Source organism: Meriones unguiculatus, chromosome 18 (assembly GCF_030254825.1).
Source record: "Meriones unguiculatus strain TT.TT164.6M chromosome 18, Bangor_MerUng_6.1, whole genome shotgun sequence".
NCBI classification, from domain to species: Eukaryota; Metazoa; Chordata; class Mammalia; order Rodentia; family Muridae; genus Meriones; species Meriones unguiculatus.
The window spans coordinates 55,986,645-55,999,517 of record NC_083365.1 but is presented as its reverse complement, the minus strand read 5'-3'; the positions used below and the strand labels follow the sequence as shown (position 1 = coordinate 55,999,517).

The 12,873-nt window shown below is 40.6% G+C and overlaps 1 long non-coding RNA gene across 1 annotated transcript in view; it reads right to left on the bottom strand.

Annotated features, from left to right (window-relative positions):
• The window catches only part of LOC132648951 (uncharacterized), a 117,139-nt gene that overhangs the window by 45,146 nt on the left and 59,120 nt on the right, over window positions 1–12,873 (bottom strand). Inside the window, exon 3 of the long non-coding RNA XR_009587351.1 lies at window positions 11,192–11,279. This is a non-coding gene — a long non-coding RNA (uncharacterized LOC132648951). The remainder of the gene's footprint in view (window positions 1–11,191; window positions 11,280–12,873) is intronic.

The window sequence follows — 12,873 nt, the reverse complement described above, 5'->3', positions numbered from 1 at the left end:
GGTGATTACAGAAGACTGGAAAGAAGGCTCTATCTGATTCAGGAGGTAAGGAATGAGGAGGAGATGTGTATTTTTCTAACCAAGCCTGAATTGAATCAGAACATCTTGTCCCCTCATCAACACAAGAACCTTAAACACTTTAGCTTTACTCCGACTCTCCTGTACTTCCTATCTTCTGATGTGTGTGTACAACTCTTTATACTAAGAGTTTTAAAATACAGAGAATACAGTTAATTATTTTCAGCCATCAAGTCAGCATTCGATCTTTAAAGTTTTCTTATCTCCACAACATTAAGATTTCAACATTGTATTTCAACATATGTGTAGAGTATATATTGGATCAAAATCTTTCTGGTTTTTTTTTTCTTTTCTATTTTTTTCTTATAGGCATAAGGTTATTGAGTGATTCAAATGCTGATTTCTGTACCCCCCATATCTGGTTGCAAGCCATGTTCTGAGAATCTCCTGTCTTAATGTTGTATAAACTCTGCTCCCCAATTGTCCTCTGAGATGTCAACAAAGCAGTTTACAGCCAATCACTGAGCAGGAGAGAGAACAGGGCTGGACGTCCTACCAGCCAGGAGAGGAGGGGTTAGAGAACAGGAATAGGGGATTCATTAAGAGGATTAAGCCAAGGGCAGAGGTCAAAGAAACATCAGGAGGAAGGAGCCGGGGCTGAGGAAAGCTACAAAGTGCAAGTATCACTGGGATGGAAGCCATGTTAGCTTAGAGGGTTAAGAATTGAGTAACATCTGCACAGTTATTGTGTTGTGAAGCTTATTATTAAACAAATATAAAAAGTAATTTATTTGATAGCCAGATTAAAAGAGAAACAAACACAGTTTTATAAAAAGAACTAACATTTTCTCGCTTGTTTTTTTTTTTTTCCCCAAGACAGGGTTTCTTTGTGTAGCCTTGGCTGTCCTAGACTCACTTTGTAGACCAGGCTGGCCTGGATCTCACAGAGATCCTCCTGTCTCTGCCTCCCTAAATGCTGGGATTATATGTGTGTGCCACCTCCCCTGACTAATCTTTCTTATTTTCATCCCCTTTTCTCGCTCTCAATTTTATTATATTTTTTATTGTGAGCCTAGCCTTTAATGGCTGAGACACCTCTCCAGCCCTTCTCTCAAATTTCTAATAGTTTGTCTTTTACTTTCATGACCATATCTTACAGATACCACATCAGAGAAATCATATGATCCTTGTACATCTTTGGGAGACTGGCTTATTTTGCTTCATGTGAGAATCTTAGTCCTATCCTGCAAGCAATATGATTTAATTTTTTTTAAAGACCTCATCTCTTTGTGTGGGTGCGTGTATGCATGCACCATACCACACACAGTAATGCCAGAGTAAACTTGAGGGAATAGGTTCTTTCTTTTCCATCACATGATTTTCCAGGGATTCAACTCAGATCATCAGGCTTGAAGTCATGAGCATTTACCCATTGAGCCATCTTCACAGTTGTATTTCATTCTTCCTTATGACTGAATAAAGCTACACATTTCCCTTATTCATTCAACTGCTGATAAGTTTCTTTGTTCATTGCTGCTTCTCCACTCTACTTATCAAGTTCCTTCTTTTCCACAAGGAATACATGCGGATTAGCAACTCTTTCAGCAAGAATCTGCTTCTAAATGCCCTCTACCTTTGTGTCTGATGATATCTCTTTTGTTGTCTTTAATTATTCATTACGTGGGGAGATGATTCTTCTATTTTTAAATTTCAGTTTATTTGCTTTACATCCCAAGGGTTCCCCCTCCCTCCTTGCCTTCCAGCTCCCCCTTTCCCTCCTTCCTTCTTCCCCTCTCCCTTTCCCCCCAGTAAAAGGAGCCCCCCATATCAACCTTCCCCAGCACATCAAGTCACATCAGAATTGGACATATCCTCATCCCAGGAGGCCAGGTAAGGCAGCCCTTACAGGGCGCAGTGATCAAAAAACAGGCAATAGAGTCCATGTTAGAAACATACCCCCCCCCATTCACCAGATGGCCCATATGAAGACCCAGCCACCCACTGGCCACATATGTTTAGGGGCCTAGGTCCAGACCATGCATGCTCCTTAGTTGACGTCTCAGTCTTAAGAGACCCCATGGGGCTGAGTTAGTTGTATCTGTTGGTCTTCTTGTGAGGTTCCTGTTCCCTCAGGTCCTTCCATATTTCCCCCAATGTTTCCACAGGATCCCCAGAGCTCTGCCCCATGCTTGGCTGCGAGTCCCAGCATCTGTCTCCATCCCCTGATGGGTGCAGCCTCCCAGACAACAGTCAAATTAGGCTCCTGTCTGCAGCAGAGCAGAGCATCATTAATAGTGTCAGCAGCTGGCTTTCTACTGTGGGGTGGGCCTCAGATTGAGCCAATTATTGGTTGGACATTCCCTCAATCTTTGTTCCCTCATTATCCCTGTACTTCTTAAAGGCAGAGTAATTTTTAGATCAAAGGTTTTGTTGGTGGGTTGTTGTTCCCCTCCTTCCACTAGTCCTGCCTGGCTAGGAGGTGGTCACTTCAGTCTTCATGCCCTCCCCACCCCATCCCACCCCACCCCTGTTAGGAGTCTCAGCTAGATCACACTAATCTTCCTCCCAGGAGCCTACATTGTGGCAGACCTCTAACTTGACAAGGTAATGGTCCCCGTGAGTTTCCATTCTTGTTCCCAGCCCTCTCACCTCCCACCCCTGTTCTCCCCACATCTGCTACCCACCCTTATTTTTCTCCCCATTCCATCTCCTGCCCAGTTCCCTCTCTTCATCCACTTCTGCTGTCTATTCTATTTCCCCTTCTGAGTGACATTTCAGCAACCTCTCTTGGACCTTGACTGTTACTTAGCTTCTTTAGGTATGTGGATTGTAGTATGGTTACCCTGTACTATAGGTCTAATATCCGCTTATAAGTGAGTATATACCATGACTATCTTTCAGGGTCTGAGTTACCTCACTAAGGATGATTTTTTTTCTAGTTCAATCTATTTGCCTGCAAATTTCATGATGTCCTTGTTTTTAATAGCTGAGTAGTATTTCATTGTATAAATGTACCATAATTTCTCTGTCCATCCTTCAGTTGAGGGACATCTAGGTTGTTTCCAGTTTTGAGCTACTATAAATAAAGCTGCTATGAACTTAGTTGAGCAAATGACCTTGTTTTGTGGTAGCTCATCTTTTGGGTATATTCCCAGGAATGGTATAGCTGGGTCTTGAGGTAGAATTAGTCCCAATTTTCTAAGAAAGAACCAGATGGATTTCCAAAGAGGTTGTACAAGTTTGCACTCCCACCAGCAATGAAGGAGTATTTTTCCTTTCTCCACATCCTTACCTGCATGTGTTGTCACTTGAGTTTTTAATCTTATCCATTCTGACTGGTGCAAGATGGAATCTTAAAGTCATTTTGATTTGCATTGCTCTAATGACTAAGTACAATGAGCATTTTTCTAAGTGCTTCTTAGCCATTTGAGATTCCCCTGTTGTGAATTCTTGGTTTAGCTCTGTACCTCATTTTTAATTGGATTATTTGCTTTGTTGGTGTTTAATCTCTTAAATTCTTTGTATATTTTAGATATTACCCCTCAGTGTAATGCAGGGTTGGTGAAGATCTTTTCCCAACCTGTAGGCTGCTACTTTGTTCAATTGACAGAGTCCTTTGACTTACAGAAGCTTCTCGGTTTCATGATAGCCCATTTATTAATTGTTGATTGCAGAGCCTATGCTTTTGTGTTCTGTTCAGGAAGTTTCCTCTTATGCCAATGAATACCAGACTTTTCTCTACTTTGTCTTCTAATAGGTTTAGAGTCTCTGACTTTATGTTAAGGTCTTTGATCTACTTGGACTTGAGTTTTGTGCAGGGTAATAAATATGGGTCTATTTGCATTTTTCTACAGGCAGACATCCAGTTAGACCAGAACCATTTGTTGAAGATGCTTTCTTTTTTCCATTGTATGGTTTTGGCTTCCTTGTAGAAAAGTAGAAGTTTGGGTTTATTTCTGGGTTTCAATTCAGTGGCATGGTTACCCAGAGAAAGATAACTACTAATAATATGGAGAGACATAAAAGGGAGAAAGACAGACAGACACACAGACATACAGATACACAGAGATAGACAGACAGAAACAGAGGCAGAAAGACAGAGAGAAGAAGTGCATTGGCTAACGTGGTTGTGGAGGACTGGCAAATTAATATCTGTATGATTGATCTGCAAAATAGGTTAGCGGGTTGTGCAACCCTGACAACCCAAGTTTGATCCCTGGATTTCTCTTAAATGAAGAAGAAGCTCCACAAAGCCAGCCTGTAACCTCTACATCTTCACTGTGATATGCACATGCATAATAAATAAAATAATTTATTATTATTTTTAATAATAAATAAAAAGAAATGAAATAAAGATAAGACTGTTTTGTTTGGGGGAAGTTGTTTGCTTGTTTTTGTTTTTGTTTTTCTAAGAAGTAATGTCTTTGTGTAACAGCCCTGGCTGTCCTGGAATCTGCTTTGTAGACCAAGCTAGCCTGGAACTCACAGAGATCCACTCTCTGCCTCCTGAGTGCTGGGCTTATAGGTGTATGCCACCACACCCAGCTAAAGATATGTTTTTCAAAACATAGTTTTAGTAGGTTAGCCAAAGACTGAAGATCAAAGAGGATTTGCTGCTCAAATCTGAAGACCACCTGCTGGATAATTATTCCTTTTCCACGGGCCTTGGTTTAGGTTTAGTACTTCAACTAAATGAATCCAACCATGCCATGAAATATAATCTGCTTCATTCAAAGTCTTTTGATTTAAATATTATTCTCACCTAGGAAAACCTCCACAGAATCTTCTAGAATAATACAAGACATGGGAAGTGTTCCTCTGAGCCACTGAGACTTACTCTGCTGTATGGAGCTACTGTGCCAGCTGCCCTCTGCTTCCTGACTCTCCTGGGGTGTGCCACATGTCTAGTTCACACAGGGATCACAGTCACACCACGGGCAAGGAAGGGCATGCAGACTTTCAAGTTTCCACTGCCCTTGCTTGGCCGGGTAACTGTAATTTATCCACCTATAAACACATCCCAGAATTGTGTTTATGTCTAGAGTGTTTTTTCTCTTATTGTAGAGTACAGCTACACACACACACACATACACACATTTAAAGCTTTAGTGGAAGGTGGAAGAGTATGTACCCATTCATTGTGGGATCTTGATCATAAGTTGATGAGAATTAATAGGTCTAGACCTATAAGATCTAAGAAAGATGGGAAAGCATGCCAGGTGAGGGAACCTAGGGCACAGATGGCGTGAACATGTTCATATGAAGGAGAGCCAAGAGCCTTTCCGGAACATACCGACACAAGTACCTGATGTGCTCTAAGGCTGCCGAGCACTGGAGACAGTGAGCACAAGCTCTGGTTTGAAGGGAGGGAGCAGGGGCATGAAAGCACGGTGAGGCAAATGGGCCTTCACTAAGAAGGTTCGGGTTTTAAGTAATAAGAGTTTTCGATTTGATTTCTTTGGAAGCAGATGGCTGCACGTATCTCAGGCATGGGGATTACTTCCTAGAAGTGGTCCATAAGGAAGCAACTTGACAGTGGAAAGTAGAAACAGGCATTGTCAGGAGCAGTGGACTTAACTCCTAGTGAGCCCCAGACAGTACCAGCTTATGACTTTCTGGAACCCCTTTTGGCTTTAAAGTTTTCTTACTTCAGTGACAGATCTCAAGGCTACCAGCTAGAGCGGGAACTTCCTGAAGGTAAGCCACTAAAATTATGAGGGCATCTGGTGAGCAGTCGTAATATAAGCCTCATGAAGACAGAGTTTGGCCAGCAAGATAAAGGTGCTTGCCACTAAGCCTGACAAACTGAGTTCGATCCCTGGCACCTATATCGTAGGAGAGAACTGTCTTACATAAGTTGTCTCCTGACTTTCATATATGCATCATGGCATATGCACACCCACATGGATATATGTATGTATGCACACAAAATAAATCAGTTTCAGGTGAGTAGCTAGGATAACATAATCCAGTGCTGCATGGAAAGCACAACAGCACGACAACAGAATGTACACAGGTTCTGCACAGACATGGCCAATTCCAGGCATGGAACAGGGAAGGCCCAGGGTAAAAAGCAGGTGTTATTGTCTGGAAAGGAAATGTCTGTCCAATAGGCTCTTGTGGGAAACTGATGAGATCATGACATCTCTGGCCTAATCAATGAACTAAACCACTAATGACTTCGTAATTTGTTGGCATTGTTTGGAAGTGGTGGAAATTAGTGTGAACTCTCCTTGGAGAAGGCAAGTCACTGGTGATATGTGGCTGAAGGACAAATCTTCTCCCTGGACCTTTCCTCTCTTGCTCTTCTGATCTGGATTGTCATGAAGCAAGCATCCCTGCCCCCATGCCCTTCTGCCTCTATGGGCTCACAATGACAGGGTACAGGTGGTCAGAGATTGAAACCTAAAAACATGATTCAAGCCTCCTTTAAGCTGATTTGCTGGGGTATTTCATCATAATGACAAAAAGGGATACAGCAAGAAAAGGCTGAAGGTCATCATAGAGAGCCTCCATTAAAAGACCATAGGATCTGGATTAAAGGGACTCCTAGAAGCCTCATTTGCCTTGATATGAGCATAAAAATAATAATGATGTTTTTAAATTAAATAATAAAAGGAAAAGAAATCCTGAGTCCATTGACCCAAAAAGAGAGTAAGAAATGACATTTTAAATTTTATTTATTTTGTTGTATTTTTTACTTTATTTCATTTTATTTTTTAACATAAGAGCATCAGCAATAAAGAAGTAGGCTAAAACATGTCTGCTTTGCAATCCTGTGGCTATAATTGGTTGATGAAAAGGACAATCAGTGTATCCTAGAACCACAAGAGAAAGCTGTGGAGAGCAGTGCATGGTGTCAGAACATTGCCTCTTAACCACAATGGAAAGAGATACTTTCACAATGAGGAAATTTGGCAGAAGATATAATAAACAAACTTAGTCTCACAAATAATGGGACAAAGTTGACATCATGATATGACACAGCTAGAAAAACACAGCATGATTTATGTAGATTCCTGGCTAAGACACAGATTAAAAAAAAAAAAATCAGTGTTTAACCTGTGTCTAACCTTGAAGGAGAAACTCAAAGAAGTCCAAAATGAAGAGCATCCTGGAAGACAATTAGCTTGAATTCCTCATTGAAGTGATAGGACAGCCTCCATGCAACCCACAAAACAGAATAGAGGACTCAGGACTCAGGGAGACAAAAGAAACAAAATAGTAAAAGACAATGTATGAAACTCCTTGGGCTCTGCCCACACATAAACACACATAAACACACACACACACACACACACACACACACACACACAAGATTGGGGTGGGTGGTAAGAAGAAAACAGTGAAGGATAAATGAATCTTCATTGTGTGTGTGTGTGGTTTTTTTTCCCCCATGTTTCCATATAAAATAGATCAAGATCTATTTGGATCAAGATCAGGTAAACAAATTAAATAGTCCTATATCCCCTAAGAATATAGAAGCATTCATCAAAAGCCTCCCAACCAAAAAAAAAGATCAGAGCAGAATTCAGTGCAGAATTCTACCAGACCATCAAAAAAGAACTAATACCAATACTCTTCAAATTATTCCACATGATAGAAATTGAAGGAACATTGCCAAACTCATTCTATCAGGCCACAGTCACCTTCATAAATGAGCCACACAAAGACCCAACAAAGAAAGAGAATTTCAGACCTATCTCTCTTAGGAACATTGACACAAAAATACTCAGTAAAATACAAGAACACAGCAAAGATACCATCCCCCATGACCACGTAGGCTTCATCCCAGGCATGCAGGGGCAATTCAATATATAGAAATTCATCATGTAACCCACCAAATTAAAAAACAAAAAACAAAAAAACTGGAGGAAAAGACCACATGTTCATCTCCTTAGATGCCTAAAAAGCATTTGCCAAAATTCAACACCTGTTCATGTTTAAAGTTTTGGAGAGATCAGGAATACATGCACATATATAACCATAGTAAAGGCAATATACAGCAAGCCTCATAGCCAACATCAAACTAAATGGAAAAAAGCTTAAATCAATTACACTGAAATCGGGAACAAGGCAAGGCTACCCACTTCTATATCTCTTCAATATAGTAATGGAAGTCCTAGGTAGAGCAATAAAACAACTAAAGAAGATCAAGGGGATACAAATAGGAAAGGAAAAAGTCCAAATCCCTATTTGCAGATGATATGATAGCATACATAAGTGACCCCCAAAATTCTACCATAGAACTCCTATAGTTGATAAGTACCTTCAATAAAGTGGCTGGATACAAAATTAACTAAAAAAAAAAAAGTCAAAGACCTCCTTTATTAAAAAAAAAATAGACAAATGGGCTAAGAAAGAAATTAGGGAAACAATACCCTTCCCAATAGCCACAAAAAGCATTTAAGGATCTTGCTTTAACTCTAACCAAGCAAGTGAAATACTTGTAGAAAAAAAAAAAAAAAACAAAAAACTCAAGTCTCTGAAGAAAGAAGTTAAAGAAGATATCAGAAGGTATCCCATGTATGTGGATTGGTAGATCAACATAGTAAAAATGGCCAAAAGCAATCTACAGATTAAATGCAATCCCCATCAAAATACCAACACAATTCTTTACAGATCTTGAAAGAACAATTCTCATTTTAATATGGAAAAACGAAAAGCCCAGAATAGCTAAAAGAATCCTGTATGATAAAATATCCTAGGAAGTATCTGGGATCCATCTCTGATCTCAAGCTGTACTATAGAGCAACAATAATAAAAACCGGCTGGTACTGACATAGAAACAGAATGGTGGATTGGTGGAATCAAACTGAACACCCAAAAATAAACCCACATACTATGGACATGTGATTTTTGACAAAGGAGCCAAAACCACACAATGGAGAAAAGAGAGCATCTTCATCAAATGGTGCTGGTCTAACTGGATGTCTACATGGAGAAAAATGCAAACAGATCCATATTTACCACCCTGCACAAAACTAAAGTCTAAGTGGATCAAAGACCTCAACATAAAACCAGACACACTAAATCTGTGAGGAAGAGCCTTGAACTCATTGGCACAGGAGACAACTTCCTGAACCACAGCTCAGGCTCTAAGATCAACAATGAATAAATGGGACCTCCTGAAACTGAAAAGCTTCTGTAAAGCAAAGGACACTGTCAACAGAACAAAGTAATAGCCTACAGACTGGGAAAAAAATCTTCACCAACCTTATATCTGACAGAGGGCTAAAATCCAAAATAAATAAAGAACTCAAGAAATTAAACTCAAACAAACCTAATAATCCAATCAAAAAAATGGATACAAAAAAATGGGTACAGAACTAAACAGAGTATTCTCAAGATGGACTATGTAACAGTGGAGAAACATTTAAAGAAATGTTCAATATCCTTACTCATCAGGCAAATGCAAATCAAAATGACTCTGAGATTCCATCTTACACCCATCAGAATGACTTCAATCAAAAACTCAAGTAACAGTACATGCTGGAGAGGATGTGGAGAAAGGGGAACCCTCCTCCATTGCTTGTGGGAGTGCAAATTTGTACAACCACTTTGGAAGTCAATCTAGCACTTTCTCAGACAATTGGGAATAGCGCTAACTCAAGACCCAGCTATATTACTCCTGGGCATATACCTAAAAGATGCTTCACCATTCTACAAGGACATTTGCTCAATAATAGCACCTTTATTCATAATAGCCAGAATCTGGAAACAACCTACATGTTCCTCAACCGAAGAATAGATACAGAAATTGTGGTACATTTACACAATGTAACACTACTCAGTTATTAAGAACAAGTGAATCATGGATTTTGCAGACAAATGGATGGAACTAGAAAACATCATCCTGAGTGAAGTAACCCAGAACCAGAAAGACAGGCATGGTATATATTCACTTATAAGCAGATATTAGCCATATAATATAGGATAACCATACTAAAATCTACAGCCCTAAAGAAGCTAAATGACAAGGAGGACCCTAGGGAGGGTGCTTAATTCTCATTCAGAGGACAAATAGAGTAGACAGTGGAAGCAGTTGAAGAGAGGGAACAGGATGGGAACCTACCATAGATGTCCTTTGAAAGACTCTACCCATAGTGGATCAAAGCACATGCTGAGACTCACAACCAAACTTCGGGTGGAGAGCAGGGAGCTGTAGAAAAGAGTGGGGGAATAGAAGAACCTGGAGGTGACAGGAGTGTCATAAGAAGACCAACAAAGTGAATAAATTTGGACCCAGGGTGGCCTGCTGAGGCTGATGCACCTACCAAGGTCCATGCACAGAAAGGACCTAGACTCCCTGTTCAGATGTAGCTGATAGGCAGCTCAAACTCCAGGTGGATTCCTTAGTAAAGGGAGCAGAGGCTGTCTCTGATATGGACTCTATTCCCTGCTCTTCAATCACTTCCCCCACCAGGGGGTTTGACTTTACCAAACCTCAAAGGAAGGGGATGAAGGCAGTCTTAATGAGACTTGATAGACTAAGGTCAGATGGCAGGGGAGGAATAAGGGATGGAGGAGGGTAGGACTGGAGGAAGATGAGGGACGGGTCTACAATGGGGATGTAATGATAATAAATTATTTTAAAAGAACCTAAATTTAAATTAAAAAATATTTATAGGAGGGTAAAAATTTTTAAAAAAATTATTTTACATGAGTTTGTATGTGTGCATATATGCATATATGGGGTACCCATGGAGCTCAAAAAAGGGGGGCATTTGATCCCCTGAAGCTAGAGTTATACTGAGTTACATGTAACTGTAAGCCACCTAACACAAAGCTGGTAATGAGACGTTAACCTTCTGCAAGAGCAGTACATGCTCCTAACTATTGAACTGACTCTCTAGTCCAGTGACCAAAGTTCTTAAAAAAAGAGAGAATTTGGGACACAGGGAAACACAGCCAGGTAACAGGGAGGAAGGCCGTGTGAAGAAGGAGCATTGGCTGAAAAAATGTTGCTGAGGAAGGATTCCTCCCTAAAGCTGTGGAAGGAGCCAGGCCCTGGGGACACATTGATTTCACAGCAACGTGGCAAAATACATTTTTTAAATTACATTAAGCCCTATTATTTATGGTTTCAGTTTCCACCAACAGTAGTAAAGCAATACACAAGCCAAGTCAGAATTTTCCATCCATCTGCCAAAGCAGCTTTACACCTTCTAACCTATTTGGATCACAAAGGCAGGGTCTCCATGATTCTTGAAGGCAGCTGTATCTTCACCACTCTCCAGTGTCTGGCACTTGATAAAGCTCTGTTGAAAAGAAGATAAAAGAACTCATTCTATCATCCTTGTGGCCCTTATTTTACATTTGAGTAAATGTCTGTCCAGAGTCTTATAGAAAAGGATGGGTTGGGGTCCAGGATCCACTCAGGCTCTCACCGTGAAGGAAGGGCTACTTTCAACACACAAGTGTGCATTGCTCCCCAGGCCAGTAGCTGCAGAAGCATGCCTGAGTGAGGTCACCCTGCTTTCTGAGCGCCTGGGACTGTGGGAACACTGCCCACTGGGATCTCCTCTGTCTGGCTCACTCTGTTTCCCACACTAATTTTGGCTTGGTAGCAGGAGTGGGAGCTTCACTTTACTGGAGTGAGCCAATATCTCTGGAAAACCAAGGAGTGTGGTTTCTTGCCGTTCTAAACCCAAGGGTCTAACTGATTCATGGATTCACACAGTCCCAGTACACAACAGCAGGAAATCGGTCATAGCTTGAGATAATAAGCAGACTGGTCATGAATTCATGGATATGTGGAAGACGGGTCACCACCACTCCTGCCTTCAGAAACACAGGTAAATTTCAGGGTTAAGTATTAAGTACCTGAAATACTTGTCCACTTTCTTGGAAACTACTGACAATCAAAAACACTTCAGTTTGCTATGGAAACAGAAGTGTAATACTACTTTTTTTTTTAATATCTCATTCTGAAACTCAAATCTAGGTGGGATTTTTTAAATCATCTAGTAATGAGTCAAAAATCCTCCCAGAAACCCCAAAATGTTGTTATACAGAACATAATGTCAAGCCTGAGTAATCTGGGCTAGAGGGCATAGGTCAAAGGGCAAAGTGCTTATTGTGTAAATGAAGACTTTGTTCAGGTCCCCAGAAAATATATAAAAGCTGGATATGGTGACCTGAGCCTGGAATCCCATCCTGGGAGGCCGAGACAGAAAAATCCCAGGTCATCAAACCAATCTAATCAAAACCGCACTCCAAGTTTGATTAGAGCTTGTTCCAAAAGGTGAGGTGGGAAAAGAGTGAGGAAGACTCCTGACATCAACCTCTAGCCTCTACATGTATACATATGAGCACACATGCTCACACATACAAGTGTGTAGACACTCATAGATATGGACACAGAGAGAGAGAAAGAGATGGCACATGTCTAAGAAAAGTAAAGTGTCACACACGGATGATATCTTCACTATACCGTGCTCTTCCGGCATTTCATGTCCTTGTCTATAGTAATAGCCACACCCCGAGGACCACCTTTCGTTTCCTCTTTAGCACCATCTATCTTTTGCCCAAATAGAACTGTTGGTCAAATCCAGTTTCCTAAAGCAGTTCCCTCATTCCTCTATACCTGCTCCAGTGCTAGCTTTCATAATGTGCTAACCAGTGAGTACAGCCATCTCTTAATCTCTCTTACATTGAGACTCACACCTCCCGGTCATACCAGAATTTCATTTCTAAACTTGTTAATTGATTTATGTCACTCCTGATTTTAACATACTCAAAGACTCACCTTTACCTTCCATTTTCTTTATGTGTTGAGAGTTCTTCATTTTTTTGATGTTCTTGAGACCTTTATGATTTGACCCATGTATAAGTAAGGGTTCTCTAACAGGG